The following is a 21,233-nucleotide window of genomic DNA, read 5'->3' on the forward strand; positions in this document are numbered from 1 at the left end:
TTATCTCTTTGGTTGTCAATATGCTGTTAACAATTTCTTATCACTAACTATAAGGTGTCTCTTCTGTGATTGCCTGACATTATCATACTGCACCTGAGTTACTCTTTAAATAATATTTTTAATATAGACAGAAGCACTGATATGCGGTAAAAATAGCTGAGTGACGTTATAACTTTTAAAATTAAAATGCCATTTAGGTAATAGTTGATACACTTCACATTTTTTACCTTTAAAAGAATTTACAAATGTAAAACATGAAAAATTTCAAAGTTATTTTTAATAGCATATTATTAGAATTATACTTCTTAGAGCATGATGTTACAATTTCATGAAGGCAAAGCAAACTTCCTCCCAAAACCTGTAATATCAAGTAATTTTCCTACAACTTCAAATATAAGAATTATAGCTATGTATTTAAAAATCTAAAGTTCAAATATTAACCATTTAAGATTAAAAATAAAATAACTGTAACCCATCTTTACAATAAAATAGCTGCCATATTTGATTACTTTATATAGTTAACCAGTTATTTGCAAATATAAAATAACAGAAACACACCAAATCGGTCATTTAAATGCTATTTACTTAACTGGCAGATTTAGTGGCATTTATAAGCTTGAAGGGAGCAAAGAATTATGTTACCAAACAATGGATTTCTCAACTTCATAACTGTATAATAAATTACTTTCTAAAGAAAAATAATAAACATTAATAGTTGAAGTAACATAATGATACATATTACCTTTTCTTAAAAAGAAAACTTCCCAATTTTCTCATTTAATACACTGCCTCAAGTTCATGAATGTTGATCATTTCTCATGGTTAAAAGGCTTACCAGTAATAAGTTCTTCTAAAAGGAATGTGCAAGTCAGCCACACTTGGCAATTTATGTACTGTGGTTTTGTGGTGAGTGCTACCATTTTCTAAGGATCAAGAAAAGTGCAATAAATCTAAGGCAGAATGGTTATAATTCATCAAAACATACTATATAACTACCTTTTTGTATATTTTCCAATTCATATCTCATTATTTTTCAATACATTAGGGCTTTAAGATAAAAATAAGAGTTACTGTTCAGTGCCTCTTTCTTTAATTAAATTTTGGGTAATTCATCCTCTGCATAAATGTTATCTTTAAAAAAAGATGACATAAATGTACTATGACAATAAGTTCCTATAACGGGTTAAAAAGAAGAAAAAAGGAGAAAGATAATGAAAGCACTTGAAAGAACCAATTTTCATTTCACATTAACCATAAAGACTTGTAATGAACCAATGAACTCAATGACAAGTGAAATTAAAATAATTTGGTTAATGGGGGAGTGGGCTGGGATGGGAGTAAAAGACAGAAAACTGTACTTGAACAACAATTAAATTTAAAAAAAAAAGAAAAAAATAATTTGGTTAAATATTAATATAAAATGGTATTTTCATATGAAGATTAAGAGAAAGTTATGAGAAGTTTCACCACCTGAGCCCCATGCAGTTGCAATCCCTTCTTGGTTTCCCTGTTTTTCTCCTAACACCTTGCCCTTCTTTTCTAACATCATGGCCCTCAGCTGACTTTCCCCAGATGGGACTGCTAACCAGATGGTAGTGTGTTATGTGTGTTATGGCACTGGGAGTATTATGGCACTGGGAGTGTGATGATTAAGTTCCTGAGTTAGATATAATGTAAATGGATAGTTATTAGTGATACCTTAAAACCTTTATTAACTAACAAAAAGCTAAATTGACTACTGTTAAATTATACACCTATACTCAATTGGTCATTTGACAACTGTGGTAAATCATGAGACCATTAAGCCTGCTAACAAAAATAAAATCTATGTATAAAGAAAAACTTTTAAACAAATATTTCATTACTAAAATGTTACTCAGAATCTTAAAAAGAAAATTCAAGATGAGCAAAGTTAAAACTGATAGAACAATATAGTCACCACAACAAATTTAATAAAAAGAAAAAATATTAGACTGAATCAAGTCTCTAAAATATAATACGTACAATGCAATAATTTTATGAAGTATGTGTCAGTCTTTCAAATCTAACACTTGATTGTATAGATGGCTAGTACTCTTATCATAATTATAGTGAATGAAATTTTTGTTAGCTGGTCAAAAATAACCCCGGAACTGTAGAGAAACTCTTATCTCAGCAATTTATTACATATAAATTTGCTTCACATTTCTCCAAACAATTATAGATACCCTTAGAGAGTATTTAATTTAATATTTTTAATTGTATAACAGAATTTAAAAAATCAGAATATGATCCCATAATACTTATCCATAAATCTAGAAGGACTTCCCTAATGAAATATGAACTTTGAACTGTGAACTACATGAAAGTGATCATCTAATTAACATCTTTATAAAATAACATTTTCTAATGTATTATTTTAATATATTTTCATATGTATTAGGTGTATATATATTTTAATAAACTCATTGACTACTACTTAATACTATAATGGGCACTGAAATATTCAAATTAATAAAAGCACAGTTGCTTATGTTGAAAAAAATTCTCATTTTAGTAGGAGACAAACACATCAACAAATACATGTAATAACTGAGTTGGAAGTGCAGTATATAAGAGAAAAGGAGGGAGCAGTCAATTCTGATATAAGGGGAGAATTTTAAAAGAGGATTCAGTAAAGGTGACAAGCTGGGCCTTGGAAGATGAAAGTAGGTTTCCTAGGTGGGTACGTGGGAGGAAAAGAATATCTTAGACATAAGTTAACTATACACAGAAAGATTTAAAGGAATAAAACAGAATGGCAAGTTTTGAGAAACCACAAGTAGCTGGGCTATTGGTGAAGTGCAGGTAGTAAAGCAAAGAAGGAGAAAATGGGATGAAAGATGAGGATGAAAACATGGGACAGGTAGGGTTATACCATATAAGATCTAACTGACCTCCTCTGCACCATGTATACTGCATCCCCTAAGTCAGCAAAAACATGCCCCTCCCTTTCTCCATTCAGATAATTTATCTCCGAAGTTCCAAGCCCTGCCTGGTTCTGTGACATCCCACCAGGTCCCAGAGGCGGGCATGCATTCATTCAGCAACATTTACTGTGCCAATGTGCAGGTCATAACCTGCAATGGAGGTCAAAAGAAAGAAATGCCAACTCAGGAATTAAGGACAGGCAGGAGAAACTTCACGAAGAATGTAGTGCTTGAACTTAACCATGAGAGATGAGTAATAAAAGTCTTGCAGGATGTCAATGACAACTGTGTTGGGGGAAAGGTCATGAAAGAACAACATAAATTTAATCAACTGTGGTATAATGCAACTGGGAAGTGAGATGAAGTTGAAAACACAGGAAAATTTCAGTGAAAAATACACAGATATCAGGTGATGTAGAATATACATGTAAGAAAATTCAAGTGGTCTGAAACTTTCTCAGAGATATGACCTACTTCTTGGTTCACCATTTCTGGTATCCATTCTATAAACATTGCCCATTATACACCATGCAATGTGCTCTAAAATATGCAAAGATGAATAAACTATAGTCAGTGCTTTTGAGATTAAAATCTAGTAGAATTCAGATTTATATAGGACTTCTTATAGCAAATATTTGTTATCTCATTTTACCTTTCCCATATATGAAGCAGAGAAGACAACTGTTTTATCATTTTTTGAGCTGAAGAGAATTAAGAGACCTATTAAGATATATACCCAGTTTCAGCTAAGTCAGTAGCAGATCAATATTCTCAGCCAGTAGTTCACTGCTACTGCAATCAGTTGCGAGATGGGTTGAATGAAAGTAGTTAATAATAAAGTACCAGAATTCTCTTTATTTATGTTTATATAAAGTATCTAATCTAGAGACAAGCATATGTGTTCAAAGAGGAGCATATAAGGATGACACACCTCACTGTATATTAGTAAAAACAACCTAAGTGTCCAGTGAGGAAAGAATAAGTAAATTATTGTATAGCAATACTAAGGAATGCCATTCAACTGCTTTTTTTTAAAAAAGTGGAGTAAGATATCCAAGTAATTATATGGAAACACCTATTAAATATTATCAAATGAAAAAAATGCAAAATCCATGTATAATCAATTTGTGTTTTTTAAAAATAAAGATACCAAAAAGAGATTTCTAGGACAGGTTCTGAGAGGATGTCACTATTATTTTGATGATGGGGCTGGGAAAGGGGCCCATGGATGGAAGACAGTCCAAGGAAGTTTAGTCATCTCTACTGTGTTTTCACTTTTATAAGACTATAGATACAGTAGTCAGTATAAACAACTGAAGATAACTGCAGCAGAATAGTTTCCTCATAAAAGTATTTCCTATGTATTTCCACATAACGTTACCTGTATTCTGATATGTGGGTAGGAGAGTAATAGTAAAACAGAATGAGTTATTTGAAAGTACTTGTACTTAGCCAACTATATGCACTTTTAAATACGTAAAGATTATGTTACCTATGTTGAAATTGTTAATGATATAGTTAACAGATGCAGCAATTATCAATTTTCAGAATGCTTGACAGATAAGATGTAGTTATGTTTTAATTAATTTATCCATAACAATCTCTGTTCTTAGTCTCCTAATTCATAGTGTACTGTTTATAACAACAACAAAAGGAGGGAGACAGGTCTGTCTCTCTCTCTCACCCAAAGGCTACCTCAACATGAACTAACATGCAGCCTTCAAACTGAGTAAGCAATACTGTCTACCAATGAGATGGTATAAATGTTTAAAAGAAAGAGGTAAGGGGTAGTAGAAAAAGAAGTTTATTGTTACTATCTCAAGCTTAAAAGCCTTCAAATAAATGTGGCACTGTTACAGAATTTATCACAAATAATGGTGGACAAGAACACTTCTTTGACCTTATAGGAGAGTCAATAGAGTTTAGCACTTACTATAGACCGGGTCCTGTGCTAAATGATTGACATGTATTATTTCAGTTCTCACAACATTCCTGTAGTAAGGATTAAATGAGACATTGTAGGTAAAACTCTTCATACACAATGCCTCACACATACAATACTAAATGCTGCCCTTTATTAGGTATTACTACTGCCTAATCTCTCAACTTTATCAAGCAATTCTCCCTCTGCCACCTCCAGCTTTTCAAAAGACTCAGTGATCTATGTGAACCAGGGCCAAGAAATCCTCAATGGAGCTCTACTACTTACTGAATTAAATCAAACTCCTTCACCTGACAATCGTAAGCATACACGGCATAGTTCCATCTTCCATCATCCCTTACTATTTTCTAGGCACACTGGACTGCTCACAATTTCTAGGATACATTACATACTTTCATTTCCATAACTTAGAAATACTCTTGCCACACTTTCTAAAGAATTCGTCTATCCTTCAAGGCTCAGTAGAAAAAGTAACTTTCCCCCGCAAAATTGATTCTGTCTGGTATTTTCGACTATCCTGTTTGCATCATTATTATGATACTTTTTAAAAAATTACTTGTCTATAAGCTCACTCAAAGTTAGGTTTATTCTTCTTGACAACCTCACTGTGCCTACCACCATGCTTTAAACACAATTTGCACTCTATAAAGTTTTTTACCATTACTAACAGCCCCAGTGATAACTAATAAGATTTGAAAATCAGATGCAATTCCCTCTTCATTTTTTCCTTTAATTCACTTAACAGTAGTAATGCTGCAATAATTCTAGTAGTAGCTCCCTTTCCAGTCCTAATTCAACACTCAGATAAAATTTTGTCAACACCAAACAAATAATGTGGCACATAATCAGTGACTTAATACTGACCAGATTGGCTGGTTTTAAATTCTTTATGCATTAACAATGGAGGGAGGAATTTAAAGCTGGAGCTAGAATATTAGAATCATCTCTTAAAATCACAACTGGAATATTAAATTCCTCTGTTTGATATTGGGTAATCTCTAACCTATCTGAACTGATCTTCAAAATCAAAAGATGTGGTCCTGGCTGGTGTGACTCAGTGGATTGGGCACTGGCCTATGAAGCAAAAGGTCATCAGTTTGACTGCCAGTCAAGGCATGGGTTGTGGGCCAGGTTCTCAGTTGGTGGTGTGTGTGAGAGGCAACAGAAATTGATGTTTCTCTCCCTCCTTTCCCCTCTCTCTGAAAATAAATAAAGAGCCCTGGTTGGTGTGGCTCAGCAAATTGAGTGCTGGCCTGGAACCAAAGGGTTGGTGGTTTGATTCCTGGTCAGGGAATATGCCTGGGTTGCAGGTCAGGTCCCCAGTAGGGAGAGAGCGCATGAGAGGCAACCATACACAGATGTTTCTCTCTCTTTCTTTCTCTCTAAAAATAAATAAAATCTTTAAAAATAAATAAGTAAATGCTTTTAAAATAAAAAGATATGATTATCTTTTTTAGTAAGTAAAAATCATCTTTTATGGATTAATTCTGTTCCTAAATTTATACGAACTGGTAAAAGCAATTAATATCCTTAAAAACTAATTGACCTTAACCCTCAAATCATTCACAGGTAGTTTCCCCTTGGTTAAAATCTAAGGCAGTAGGAAACCTCAGTTTTAGGTTTGTTGTTACGTTTTGTTGTTATAATTCCAAATAGTTGTAACTTTCTAGTATGGTTATTTTTTTGAGCAATCAAATAAAAATAAGGTAAATATTAGTTATACACTTATATTTAAAATTAAATTCATCAGGTAACAGGTCCATATAATACATTACTTGGTTGTATCTGGAACTCTTACTTATCATTTCCAATGATAAGAATATATTCTCCAATGAAGAATATATTAACTCTTTACATGAAGGCATTCATAGTATAGAAAGATTGAGGAACTTAGGATAGAGAAGTCGTTCCATTTATTTAATTCCCTATATGTACATTACTTGCTGTATATGTACAACTCTTAAAGGAAGATAGTTCTATTGTGGTTAATGCTTACTTTTCAGTGAAGACCAGATTACTTTTTGTATACATTTATAGGGCTTACCTCAATAACATTTCAAATTTATTATTCTAAATTTGTTTATAGATTAGTTTGCTGCCACTAGAAAACAAGTTAAATTAGAAATATTCAGGCAAAAGGTATGTTAAGGTCAATACTAGCTGCAAGTTACTTCAATATTAGGGATGCTACTACACTTTAAAGCAAGAGGACCACAAAATTTTAAAGTAAACTTTTGGTTATTAAAGATTTCATCATAAGGCAGTTACATAGGCTAAGTTTGATGGGTGCCATCCACTTTAGCATACCTGGAAATAGAAAAATTCAAATTGTAGCTGTTCTTGGTTGGCCCATTGCCATTTTTGCAGCTTACAAATTTTTAATTAAGTAACTGCAGTGAGCTCATCTCTACTGGATACTTCTTTTCCAGGGCAGGTCCAGGAACTGGGTCTGGAGCCTTGAAAGCAGAAGAGAAACTAGAGTAAACTAGAGGTAGGCAGAACAAAAACCGTGACCAGATAACATTATATGAGATCTAACAGCAGTTAGGCAGTCCCCAATGTCTCTCACATAAAATATTCCAAAGTGGAAAAAGGGTCTCTTAAGTTATATGTTACCAGAAGATGCTATTTACATTAGTTAAGTCATTATTTTAATCTACCCAACTCTATTTTAAACTCCCAACCTTGAAGCTGGAACAATAACCTTTGTAAGATCTCTACTAGCTTTTAGCAATAGACTGTCCAATATCAGACTGCAGAGTGTAACAGAAAGAGAAAAACAATAAACCCATTTTCAACAGTAAAACTTCCCAAAGTCCTCATTTTCAGGTCATTTTGCTTTTCTCTTTCGCTATCCTATTTATAGTCCTCTTCTAACTGTGCACCTAATTTCTTAAAATAATTCTCTTGAGGTTTCTTTAAGAAATGCTTTAGATATAGCCAAACAATGAATTAAATTTCAAGTTCCAATTTGAACAAAATACTTGGTAGTTTATAAAGAGGGAAACAAAGAACAGCTCATAAGACATGGTTCTTAACCACACTGAAATTCTCCCTTCCATTACCAAAACAGATCCAACGATTAAAAAAAATTTTTTTTGGTTAAGTCCATATTGAAAAACAAACAGAACAAACAACTCTGCAACTACAAATGTTACAGAAATGGTAGGATATGGAAAGTGGTAGACTGTTGTATGAATTAGATCACCAGGGCCTGGAAACAATGTCCTTATTCTTGGTGAGCTGGCACCCTAAGGAGTTTCTCCAAGAAACCAATCCCACAGCAGTCAAAATACATTGAATTGCCTGCTGCTGCCAAATGATAGGTGACTGCGAGAATTATAACAAGACAAAAAAAAAAGTGAAGACAAGGATTCAAATAACTCCCTGCATCTTTAGTAATTAGCAATACAACAAAAAAACAGAATTAAGTAGTTTTTAAGAAAAATAGAAATTTTTGATCTTTTGTGATGGCATACTGTTGGTGGAAAAAATCTGGTTCTTAGTATTGCCTTGGACAAAAATTCTCTGCAGAAGTTTCCTTTCTATTAAATGGGGCACCACTGCCCACCTCACTGGATGGCCATGAGAATTTAGCTTAAGTATAAGAAAAACAGCTAACAATCTGGCATATAGCAGGTATTCAATAGATTTTCTTTATTACTAAAAGACAAAACATGTTTTTGTTCTCAACATGGGTATAATTTCATTTCATAAATACTAAAGCAACAGCTATGTAAATAAGCTTTAGTTTTAAATAACTCCTCTGCATCATATCCTAAGAGATAAAACCAATTTATCATCATTGATTGCAGAACAACTACAAAGTAGATGTGTGAGAGAGCTCAATTCTGAGAGCTAATGATAAATAAAAACATACCAATTTACATTTAATGGCAAACAGTAAGACATGTAACTCTTTTTCAAGTAGAGTAGAAAATACTTTTATCAACACACCTCTTGTTAAGGTTATAGATCTGGAATACAGTACTTTGTAAAAAACAGAAGAATCAACACGTGATATAACCTGGGTCTTGAAGTCAGGAAATGCTTTAAGGGCAAAGAAAAGTCCTACATTTATGCAATCATTTTGCTTACTGATAGAACAGTGGTTTCCATACAAAATTATTATTTACTAAATATGGCTCAAAGATCAGATCACACCTTCTCTTCTATTACCAAGTAATAGTATCACAGACACAAGGAATTAAAAAAAAAAGATTTCCTTAAAGTCATTCTAAATGTATTTACTGCTGCAATTTTATTTCAAAGTAGTTTTTAAAAGTTAATATATAAAAGTGTCTTATTCAAAATAGGCTGCACTTTTCTTAGCAATATAGTCTGTTACATTCCCCTAAGAGCAAAACAAACAAACAAAAAAACCCGACAAAAGCTATTTTAAGAATGAAGATTCCCATTCATTGATCCATATGAACAGGCTTTCCGTTAAAGGACATAAAAGAAAAAAACAGACAAACTAAAATCCACTTTAGATTAACTTCTATCATACTGAAATCTCATTACTCAATAATATTTCAGTTGATTCTTTTGGCCTTTCCACATATAGTGAATTTGCCTCCTTCCTTTCAAATAATTACATCTCTAATTACACCCCCTATTTTTTTTTTTGTCTAATTATATTGGTCAGCATTCTCAGGACAATGTTATATAATAGTAATGCTGGTCACATCTTTCTTGATTCATGGCTTTTTAAAAGGAATTTCGCTATTTCACTAAATACTAAAATAGGAATTCAACCATAAAAATGCTGACTTCTGGTCTGAGATACATAAAATCCTAGGTATATCAATTTATTCTTGTTTCACTAAGGATTAGTATCAGAAATAAATGTTGGTTGTTTCTCTCGTTTTGGTGTCTTTTAGTCATAATCCCTCCTCACCTTCTAATATGAATTTGATTTATCACTGTGTTCCTACAGTGAATTACAGTATTATTCTGTTAATGATAAATTCCATTTTACAGTTTTATTAAGCATTTTTATACCAACTTTTGTGAGATTTGTGTGTGTCTCTGTCTTTCATATTTTATCATGTGATGCTGTCTTTATAAAACGAAATGGGAGGCATACCATTTTCCTCTCTATATTCTAAAATAGTTACCTGGCGCTTGATGTTTTAAGGAGTTCAATAGTAAAACCTCCCAGGTCTGGTGCTTTTTTAGGGGAAAAGTCTCTTACTAGTAAGACTAATAGTTTTCATTTGTGGCTCCAGATCTTACCCCTTTCATTCACATCTCCCTTTTCAATCTCTCCCTTCCACCTATGAACGCGTTTATATCTTGTTTAGTAATTATTTGTTCACAAAGCTATTTATTAAAATTGGTACTTTATTCAAGGCACTGAGGAAACAGAGAATGAGCTGTAGTTCCTGCCCTTTACCTACCCCCTAGTCCAGTAAGAACCATAAACATGCATGCAAAAATCTGCAATAGCAACATAAAGAACGAATATGCTATGCCAGTCCATCTATCTACCATTCATGTCTTGCCAAATTTACCTACTGAGTACTTACACTATGGCCTGAACTTTGTTTTAACCTGCCTTCAAGTTTCTTCCCTTAAAATAGTTTTATTATAATCATCAAATCCAACCTCTTAAGGATCCTCACCTACCTTTTTGCAATAACGTTAAGTTCATAAATATTTTAAGGTTTACTAGTCATTTCTACTTTACCATTATCATTTGATCCTTATGAAAACCACTGAGGAAGGTTAGGTAGTTATTACTCTCCCTTTTTTGCAAGGCTCAGAAAACTAATTTACTGATTATCAAAGCTCTGATAAACAGCAGAGCCAGAGCCAGAAATGTCTTTGTGGCTTTCTAATTCCAGGTCCAGGGCTCCTTCTCCATATTGTTATGAAATTGACTGACTGATCACTAACCTGATTAGTGATCGTTATCTTAAAAACTTTTACTGCATGTTCTTCTAGTTTCCCAGGGTCCTTATTTCTGTGTTCGTTCTTACTGTCTGTCAAAAGAATGTAGGTGTAAAATTACGACATTCCTTCTCTAACTTCTTCCCCTGGTATCTCATTTACACTTGTAATACAATCTAAGGAGAATCTCCTTTGAACTGTGGTTTAAGTTTTCTATTCTACTTGATGAAACTTAAATACTCAAAATTGTAGAATTTGATACTGAAAGAAGCCTTACAGATCATCTAGCCCAACATCCTTATTTAATAGAAGAAAATCAAAGTTCAAATCATACAAGTTGGTAGCAGAATTTGAATAAAAGTTTAATACAAAATTTGCCTTTTAGAATGTATGAATCACATAATGCATACATTTGTACATAAACAGAAATAAAACTAATTTTAAGTATAATTACTGGACCTTATTTCATTTTTGTCAAAGAAACAGTAGTCCCTATTTCTAAGAATTTTTATTTATACGACAGTATTAACATATTGAGTCCATTTATCAAAGTAGATCTTTAGAAATGTCACAGAACTGCAATGCAGTTAAAACCTACCCAATTCTTTATATTCACGCATTAATTATCTATATTTCAGATTTTTAATGTGAACTGGGAATCAAAATCATACCTCTACCTATGGTAATACTTCCTGGCTAGGGTGATACGACCCAACCCACTGGGCACACACAGACACCACTGGACTTGCTTGCTGTGAAGCACTTAGACCAGTGGCTGGCACATGGTAGAAATTCAAAATTCAAAACCTCTTACAGCTACCACTGCGGCTGCTGCAGCCATGACTCCCTTTGCATATATTGGTATCATACAAATAAGGCCATATTAATGACTCTACAGAAAAGACTACTGTTAGGGGACAAGTACCTCACTGTACTCCTTTCAGTCTACTTTCCAGGTGAGCATGGCCCTGATTCCTAGTTATCCAGGACCACCTATCTCAGCCTAGAAGTCTGAAGGCTCTGAAAATTCAGAGCTTATTTTAAAAGGAAACTTTATAGTCTAATACATCTGAGCTTTTACTTTATCCATGATATGAAATACATGAAAATTAAAAGGGAATCTCATGTGAAGCAAATTTAAACTTACACTCTTTCCTAAACTAGCTTCCCTCAACTTCTCACTTTTATTCGAAGTAGCAATTCTCTTTTTAGTCTGAAAACAAAAATTACCTAAGCTCTTCACATGCCTCTCTTGGCTCCTTTAACTCTCATCCATTTAATTATCATTTTCACACAATTTCCAAGAGTCTTCTCACTGCTTGTTACCATCAATACAGCCTACAATCACTTGCACAGTCCTGAAATCTAGAACGTACTGCAAAGATCTTTTTTCATGCAACTCCATGTCAAAACTCATCTGGCAGTGGCAAAAATCTGCTTTGAACTGATATGAGGCTATTTCTAGGCTTTATTTGGCCTATTTACTGTGAATATTTCCATGTTTCACTGCAAAAATGTTAGTGTTTAATTCTGAGTGATACCTTAGATCTTCCTGGGGGTGTTACATAATATATACCAAACACACAATGTTCCCCTTCAAAAACTCAAAAAAATTTGAATTCCAAAACCCAGTTGGCCTCTGGGTTTCAGATGAGGTATTGTGGACCTGTACAAGATTATTCCAAGAATCCCGATTTAAGCACCTTATTCCCTTCTTTCTGATATGTCCTCTTCCAGCACTTCATGAATTTCGGCCTCACTATTTACCACTCAGTCCTGTAAGGGGACTTGGAATCGTCAGTTCTGCTCCATTCCCACTGCTCCCACACTACCCACGGATCATCCAGCATCTGAATGACCAGACCCATAGCTTACCTCCCTGCCACACCCAGGTCTTCCCACTTGACTTATCGAGTAGACTATAGCACATTAAGAAATGTTCCTTCATAACCACTTTAAATATTTTACTGCTGTGAACAAGAAATTAATAAACTGGAGCAGATAAACAATAAGAGAGTAAGAAAAGTGATTGTGGGATCACAGATATATGTTGTTTTAACTGCGAAACCTTCATTTATAGTTGTGAGCCAAAAAGAGGTCTTCCCTCTTTTTAAAAATGTTGTAAAATTTAAAAATTTTCTAAATTAACCTATATTTATTCTGTAATTAAAACAAACAAGTGAAAAATTTACTGGGTTCCTTTGCTGGTGTAGTTTTCAACGCCTTCTCCAGTTTGGTTCCACCAGATCTGGTGCCATGGACCCCTTAGGCAATCTGGATAAAGAAAGCTAGATTCCCACTCAGAATGTTTTTAAATGCATAATACATATAGTACACAGGATTACAAAGAAAGAGTTTTAGTGAAATATAGTTAATTTTTAAATGCATAAAATATGATTACAAAGAAAATCAGTTATACAAAAAGTTACCAAGTGTTTCTAAAATCCATATTTGTAATATATTAATATACATGCTTATTTATTAACACTCAACACATTAAAATCTAACAGGGTCTAACAACAACCATAATTTTGAAGTAGAAATATGCACAAATTATATTCAGAGATGTCTACAATTGTAAATTAATATGAAAATATCAGTGCTTTTTCAATTAGTAATAAAATCAAAGGCACTGCTAATACTACTGTGGTTATTGCTTAAAATAATAATAGAAGGGCTGCTAAATTTCAGTTGCAGTTATTGTTAGTGAAAATATTAAAATGTGATTTTTTTTCCTCATCTAATTGCATAGATTCCTCTAAATTCTATCCTCAGACTGCCTTCAGGGGTCATGGAGACCAGTGTAAAAACCTTTGTTAAACCCACCTCCTTTTATTTCCTGCTATCCCCTTCACCTGTAAGAATCCAGTCAGGCTTGTCTGAACACGTTCATCTATTCTTCCTTACCTGACTATGCTTAGAATGTCATTTCTCCACTTCGATGCTTATCAAAATCTCAACTACCTCTTCAAAACCGTTCAAGTTTCATCTCCTCCCTGAATCCTCATTCTACTGCCTCAGCCCCATGAATCTCTCTACTCCTAAAACTTTTTACTTTTTGAGGGAGAGAAACATTGATTGATTGCCAGCTGCCTCTCGTCTGACACCTGAGTGGGGACAGAATTTGCAACTCAGGCATGTGTCCTCACCAGGAATCGAACTGGCGACCTTTTGCTTTGTGTAATAAATTACACCCAACCAACTGAGCCATATGGACCAGGGCTATTCCTAATACTGTAGGATTCATAATCCAACATTTAATTATTTTCTTATGGTTCTACTTCTCTGTCTCCTCATCTAAGGTAGAAGATCCCTGGGGATATGAGCTATATGCTTGTATATGGCACACTGCCTATATATAGGCATACAGAATGTATGAAATAAACTATTATCAGTAAATCAAGTATTAGAGTATCATTTGTTTGGCAAATTAAAGTAGCAGAAAATACATACAGAAAAGGCCGAAAGTTCTACTAAGCAGTTAAAATAGATGTTATAAGTAAAGCTTAACAGTTCACTCTCAATCAGAACCTAAATACTCTTACTATATTAAACACTCAGAAGCTTATTTATTAGGCAGTAATAAATTCCAAATAATAAATCAGAAAAGGAGTACTAAAGTAGACATAAAACAATGATTCATTTCAAAAATATTTGCTAAGTACCTACTATATACATGCAAGGCACTATTCCAGATTCTAAGATACAGGGGTGAAAAAAACAAAAAACATTTCACACAGGAATTTTCTGTTAGACCTGGGACTAGAACGTGGGGCTCCTGACTCTCATTCTAAAACTGTGAAACAAAAAAAGTCATTTGTTTTTCAGAAAAGGTTAAGTATGGGGCAGGGGAAATGTTCTTCATTTCAGAAGGCTAAGTTATAAAAACAAAGATTTGGAGCTATTAAAATATGTATATATAAAATCTACATAGTACATCTAAAAACATAAAAATCAGGCTATATAAAATCTATAAAGGTACAGATTTGGTCAATGATCTTATGGTCATTGATCTTATGTAGAATATTTATTACTTAATGATACTAGATGAATGAGGTATTCCTTACTCATTGACTAATATCTTTATTTATTTATTTATTTTTAGACAGAGGGGAAGGGAGGGAGAAAGAGAGGGAGAGAAACATCAGTGTGTGGTTGCCTCTCTTGCAGCCCCTACTGGGCATGTGCCCCGCAACCCAGGCATGTGCTCTGACTGGGAATCAAACCATGCAACCCTTTGGTTTGCAGGCCGGTACTCAATCCACTGAGCCACACCAGCCAGGGCTGATTAATATTTTAATCACAAACACTTCATAAAGAGTTCTGACAAGTTACTTCATTTATTCCATATAAAAACTACCAGCATCCCAGAAGTGGGGTGGGATGGCAGTAGTGATGGTGATAAATATTGTTCTAAACAATCTAATCTTTTTCATTGGAGGAAAGGACACAAAAGAGGATAGTTCAAATATGGCTGGGAAAAAAGAAAATGCTGGCCACACATTTTAATCTCAATTGCTGATTATCTGATTATGACATCAAATATAAATTACTTTTCCTAAATGAGTGAAGGGTACAGAAATACGGGCAGGGCCGAAACAAACAGCCTTACTAGCAACCTACAGTCATGTTATCGAAAACTCAACTCAATTCTTCCCACCCAATAATGTATCCCTATGTTAATTATTAATAATGAGCATGATTCTGAAGCTAGAAACCTCAGGGTCTTCTTCTTTTCCTCCACATACAATGAATAGTGAATTTCCACTGATTACTCTTAAATATTTCTTGTATTCATCCTTTTCCCTATTCCTAGAATGTCCTTGTTCTTCAGGTATCTGTTACCTGTACAGTCACAGTAACACAGTAATCTCTTATCTGATGACTTACTCCACTCCTAGGCCTTTCTAAGCTGTATTTCACAGTGCTAACAAATTTTATAGTGCCTAAAACTGTATCTGGATCTTCCTCCCCAGAAGAGGTAAGAGATATTATTGTACGGAGTTTCGGCAGAAGGTGGTGATATTGACTGTGGGAATAATGGAAAAGAGGCTAGGCAGGAAGAGAGAAGACTGGAAGACCAAGAACTTATTAAAAAGGGGTCAGAAAAGTTAGATAAAGCACAGAAAAGAATGAGATCAAGACAGTAAATGAAAAAAGGCTTAACAATAATTATTATAAATTTTTAAGTTTTTTAATAGCAAAATGTTTTCTATAAATATCTAGTATGTATTAAGAATTTAGCCCTGGCTGGTGTGGTTCAGTTGGTTGAAATGTCAGCCTGTAAACTGAAAGGTCTTGGGTTCAATTCCTGGTCAGGGCATAGGCCTAGGTTACAGGATGGGTGCCTGGTGGGTCTGGGTGCGTATTAGAAGCAACCAATTAATGTTTCTCTCCCCCCTCTCTCTCCCCTTCTTCCCCTCTCTCTATTATCAGTAGGCATGTCCTCAGGTGAAGATTTAAAAAAAAAGAATTCATTATATGCTAGGTACACTGTGTCAAATGATTTAAAAGCATTCATTCATTCAATGCTCCCAATAATCATGCAAGGTATTATCTCTGCATCAGACTCAATTTACCATATATTGTTCTTTCCCAGGGAGGAATAATGATTATTTTATACATCGCCACCCTCACCTTATTCCCCATAATGCCTAACCCAGAGCACTAAACAATTTGAAAGCCTAAGGTACTACTCAGAAAAAGATATCTGACCATTACACATTGGAACCTCAAAAACTCATTTACTTTCAAAAGCAAGCAAGTTCATGGACTTTAAAATTCAGCAGTGTGTAGGTTCACTCAGTCACTCACAAATATTTAGAGTGCTTAATTGCCAAGCCATTGTACTAATGCTGTAAAAACTTATATTTTAGTGAAAGAAACTAAAAAGTAAACACAATATTTATTATACTACAATATGATAAATCTTGTAAAATAAAACAAAGACCTAGAGATATATAAATTAATCAGAAAATATCATTAGAGTTAACCAAGTTAACCAGTTACAGTTACAACAGAAGATCATGGCATTTTAAAAATATTTTCCAGAACAGTTAAAATGAAGTAAACATATTTGAATGGAACTCAGAAGATCTGTCTTTTTACTAATTCTGTAAACTGAGGCTCACCCTCTCTCTTTTCTGATTTTTGGTTCTAAGTTAGAAATCTAAGTCTCTCCTTGCTAGCTGTTTTGCATTCCTATTTTTACTTTTTGATTTTGATTTGTCTGTTCTGTACAAAAAGAAATACTGCCATAGAAAGCCATCCAAATGCTTAATAATGGTATCAAGTCTTTTCACAATACATACAGGATTACTTCATTTTATAAAGATTTAGAACAATGCTCTGAAATTAATGAGACATATATCTACATTAATATTATAGCCACCTACCTATCAAATAAGTATGGTTAAATGCATATAAAAATACATATCCCCCCAAATTATCTCCCAGTCACATAATTTCTGGTGCACTTAATGTCAAATACATGACAATCTGGTAACAGACAAAACCAATCCAAATTTTCACAAAGTTCTTCACATGCTAGAAGAATATGGCTTTTTATTAATAAATCTTAAAACAGTACAGTAAAAGGGAAAAGATTACAGATATACTTTTCAATAAATAACACTGTAATTTCTCATCTATCAACTAACTCAACTGATGACTCTCAAAAATTTCTACTTCTACCCTGAATCACTTGCCAAAATTCTATTCTGTAAATCAAACTGCCTACTTGACATCTCTAGTTATGTCTACTATGCCTTTCAAAGTTAACATGTCCTAAAAAATTCTTGATTTCCCAACTCAAACTTGCTACTTCACTGTGTTCCCCAACTCGTTCAACACCAACTCCATGTAGTCATACCTCCGTATTCCTCACATTTTGACAAGAAAAAAAAAAGTTTCAGCCTTTGGTGCTCGGTCAGGACTCATCATACTTACTAGATAGAACTTGTGGGAGTCATGAAGCTGATCCACAAGAGAAAATGTTTCATCACTCGTCGGATTTGGCACTCATTGAGAATTTTAGAACAAATTAACAAGTGCCAAGGTACCACTCTACTTTTAATTGTTTGGGCCAATAATCTTGGAGTCATTCTTGACTTCTCTTTTATTCCTCAGCAATTCCTGCCCTCATAGTTTGAAACATATCCAAAACCTGACCTCTTCTCCCCTTTTCCTGCTACTGCCCTGGTCCAACCACTATCATCTCATTTGGATTATCGTAATAATTTCCAACATGGTTTTCCTGCTTACATCTTTGCTTCATTCCCACAATTTATTCCACACAGAGCAGCCAGGATGAATCTTTAAAAAGTTACTGTAGGAGACCGTTTTGTGTGGTGTGGGCCCAGCTCCCACTGGGAGATGCACAGGATCCACGCCCACGGATAGGTTCTCCTGTGGGGGATCAGGTCTGCTATGTACGCAGGCCGCTTTGAGTCTTGCTTTTTTGCTAAAAACTCCCTCTCCTGGATTTGTGGCAAACATTTACTGCAAAGTAACTCCCTAAAAACCGTGCTAAACCTTCCAAGGACCAGTGAAACCGGTTCAACCACTCTTGCATTTTTATTTGCAAATATTCCTCTTTTGTGATGTGACTACCAGCATCCTCTCCTTAGTTTTCTGTAAAAGGTAACCACTTAAAGCAAACCTGTGCATAGTAAATGAGGACCATCATGTAATGTGCAGAGAAACCCAATAAAGGCCAGCCCAGGCAAGGGCCGTGGCTTTTGCTCCCCTTGAGAGAAAGGCCAAGCCTGCCCTTTTCCTCCACAGGACTCGGTAGTCCTTGTGAATGTCTCATTTTATCCATAATGACTTGGACACTGTGGGCCAGTGTCCGCATCAGTTACCATCAATTAACAGTTTAAGAAAGAAAAGCCAAATGATCATATAAGTGAAAGCAGAAAAAGCATTTCACAAAATTTAGTACCCAGTCATAATAAAAACTCTTAAACTAGGACTAGTTTGTCAACCTGATAAACAGCATCTACAAAAAACCTACAGCTAACATTTACTTAATTGTGAAAGAGTGAATGCATTCTTCCCTAAGATCAGGAACAAGACAAGCTTGTCTGATTCCACTGGTCCTATTACACACAGTACTGGAAACACTAGTCATAGCAGTAAGGCAAGAAAAGGAAATAAAAGGCAGTGTGGACAGAAAAGGAAGAAGTAAAACTGTTTATATACACATTAGACAGCTCACAGAATCTACTAAAAACTCTTGAGAACTGTTTAGCTTAGCAAGGTCAACTCACAGAAATCAACCATATTGCTATAAACTGGAAATAAATAATTGAAAATCAAAATTAAAAACATGTAGCACTTATAATTGCTCCAAAAAATGTAACTAGGTACGACTTTTTTTTAAAAAAGGCCAAAACCAAGTTTAGGGTTTGTGTTGAAGACTACAAAATGCTAATGAAAGAAATCAAAGACCACCTACATATAAGGACAGACAAACTGTATTCATAGATTAAAAGACAACAAAATAAAAGTGTCAATTTCCCAATTGGTTTATAGTTTTAATATAGTTCCTACCATAATCCCAGTAGGATTTGTTTGTAGATTCCAAATTTTTCATGTTAAGGAGCTGAAATAGATAAAACAATTCTGAAAAAGGAGGATTAAGTTAATTTCATTACCTAATTTTAAGACTTACTATACAGCTATAGTATAGTACTAATCAAGACAGTACTTATTGGTGGAGGGACAGCCACAAAGATCAGTGGAACAGAACAGAGAATCTAGAAATAAATTCTCATAAGTATAGCCATTTGATTTTGACAAAGGTGCAAATACAATTCAATGGAGGAAGGATAATTTTCTCAACAAATAGTGTTCAAACAACTGTATACCCATAGACCAAAAACAAAACAAAAAATAAATAAACAAAAACAAAACAAAAATCCCCACAAAACCAAAAATACCCTTAATCTAAACATCATACCTTTAAATAAAAATTAAGTGAAAATGGACTACAGATTTATACATGCAATCTATAAAGCTTTTAGAAAGCTTTTAGAAGAAAACAGGAATAAATCTTTGGGACCTAAGGATAAGCAAAGAGTTTTTAGACTTAATAACAAAGTCACAATCCATTAATAAAAAAGATAAATTAGACTCATCAAAATTAATTTTTTTTGCTCTGCAAAAGCCCCTGTTAAGGATGAAAAGATAAGCAGCAGACCATTAGAAAATATCTGCAAATCACATACTCAAAAGGACTTGTATCCAGAATATAGAAAGAATTCAGTAAGCTCGGTAAGAACACCATTAGAATACGAGCAAAAGATTGGAATGGACATGTCACCACAGAGGATACATAGACAGCAAAGGAGAACTTGGAAATATGTTCAACATCATTAGCCATTTAGGAAATGCAAATTAATGCTACAATAAGATGTCACTACATACCCATTAGAATTGCTAAAATAAAAAATACTGATAATACCTAATGCTGGCAGGGATGTGGAGAAACTGAATCTTGCATGAATTACTGGTGGGAATGTAAAATGGTGCAGCCACTCTGGAAAAGTAGTAGCTTCTTATAAATTATCACACAACCCAGCAACTGCACTCTTGGGGATTGATTCATCATAGAAAAATAAAAATGTATTTTTATGTAAAAACCTGTACAAAACTGTTCACAGCAGTTTTATTTTTATCACCAAAAGTCCTTCAGTCAGTCAATGGTTAAACAAACTGCAGTGCATCCCTACAAAGATATACTTCTTAGCATTAAAATGGAAGGAACTATTGATACATGCACCAAATTGGATGCATCTCAAGGACATAATGCTGACTGAAAAAAGCCAACGATAACATAACATGTAATTCTATTTACATAACACTCTCCAAGAATAAAATTACAGTGACAGAGAACAGATCAGTGGTTGCCAGGGGTTAAGGCTGAGAGAAAGGAAAGACTATATATACAGATGGTTCCTGACTTACCATAGTTTGACTTACCAATAGTGTGAAAGCGATACACATTCAATAGTAATTGTACTTGAATTGTGACCTTTTCTCAGGCTAGTGATATTCAGTATGATACTCTCTCATGTGACCCTGGTTAGTGGCAGCAGGCTGCAGCTCCCCAGCAGCCACGTGATCATGAGGGTAAGCAACCAATATTCTACAGTGCACTCTGTTGCCAGCTTTTTGGACACTGTGTTTTGTGTTTTCACATCCCATCATGTCTACAAAACACCCATCTGTGCTTCTTGCTTCTACTGAGAAGAAGGCATCTTGAGATGAACCTCAAGATAACTGCCCAACTGCAGGCTAATGCCAAGTGTTTTGAGCACATTTAAGACAGGCTGTGTTTCAGCTTTGGATGTTGGCAGCTTAGGTTTACTAAATGCATTTCTGACTTAATGATACTTTCAACTAATGAAAGGGTTATTGGGACATAAACCCATTGTAAGTCAAGA

General features: G+C 34.3%; 1 protein-coding gene across 9 annotated transcripts in view; it reads right to left on the reverse strand.

The window, feature by feature from the left end:
- The window catches only part of TAB2 (TGF-beta activated kinase 1 (MAP3K7) binding protein 2), a 73,538-nt gene that overhangs the window by 40,370 nt on the left and 11,935 nt on the right, over positions 1-21,233 (reverse strand). For 5 of the 9 annotated variants that reach the window (XM_037034828.1, XM_037034835.1, XM_037034834.1 and 2 more), the window contains exon 2: positions 7,198-7,346. The exons of 1 other annotated variant lie outside the window; for it this stretch is intronic. The gene's annotated coding sequence lies outside the window, so the exon portion shown is untranslated. Of the gene's footprint in view, positions 1-835; positions 924-4,881; positions 4,941-7,197; positions 7,347-21,233 lie in introns of all 9 variants that reach the window. 3 more of the 9 variants (XM_037034829.1, XM_037034831.1, XM_037034830.1) reach the window with 3 other exon arrangements.

Source organism: Sturnira hondurensis, unplaced genomic scaffold (assembly GCF_014824575.4).
Source record: "Sturnira hondurensis isolate 20B ecotype Veracruz unplaced genomic scaffold, ASM1482457v3 Scaffold0022201, whole genome shotgun sequence".
NCBI lineage: Eukaryota > Metazoa > Chordata > Mammalia > Chiroptera > Phyllostomidae > Sturnira > Sturnira hondurensis.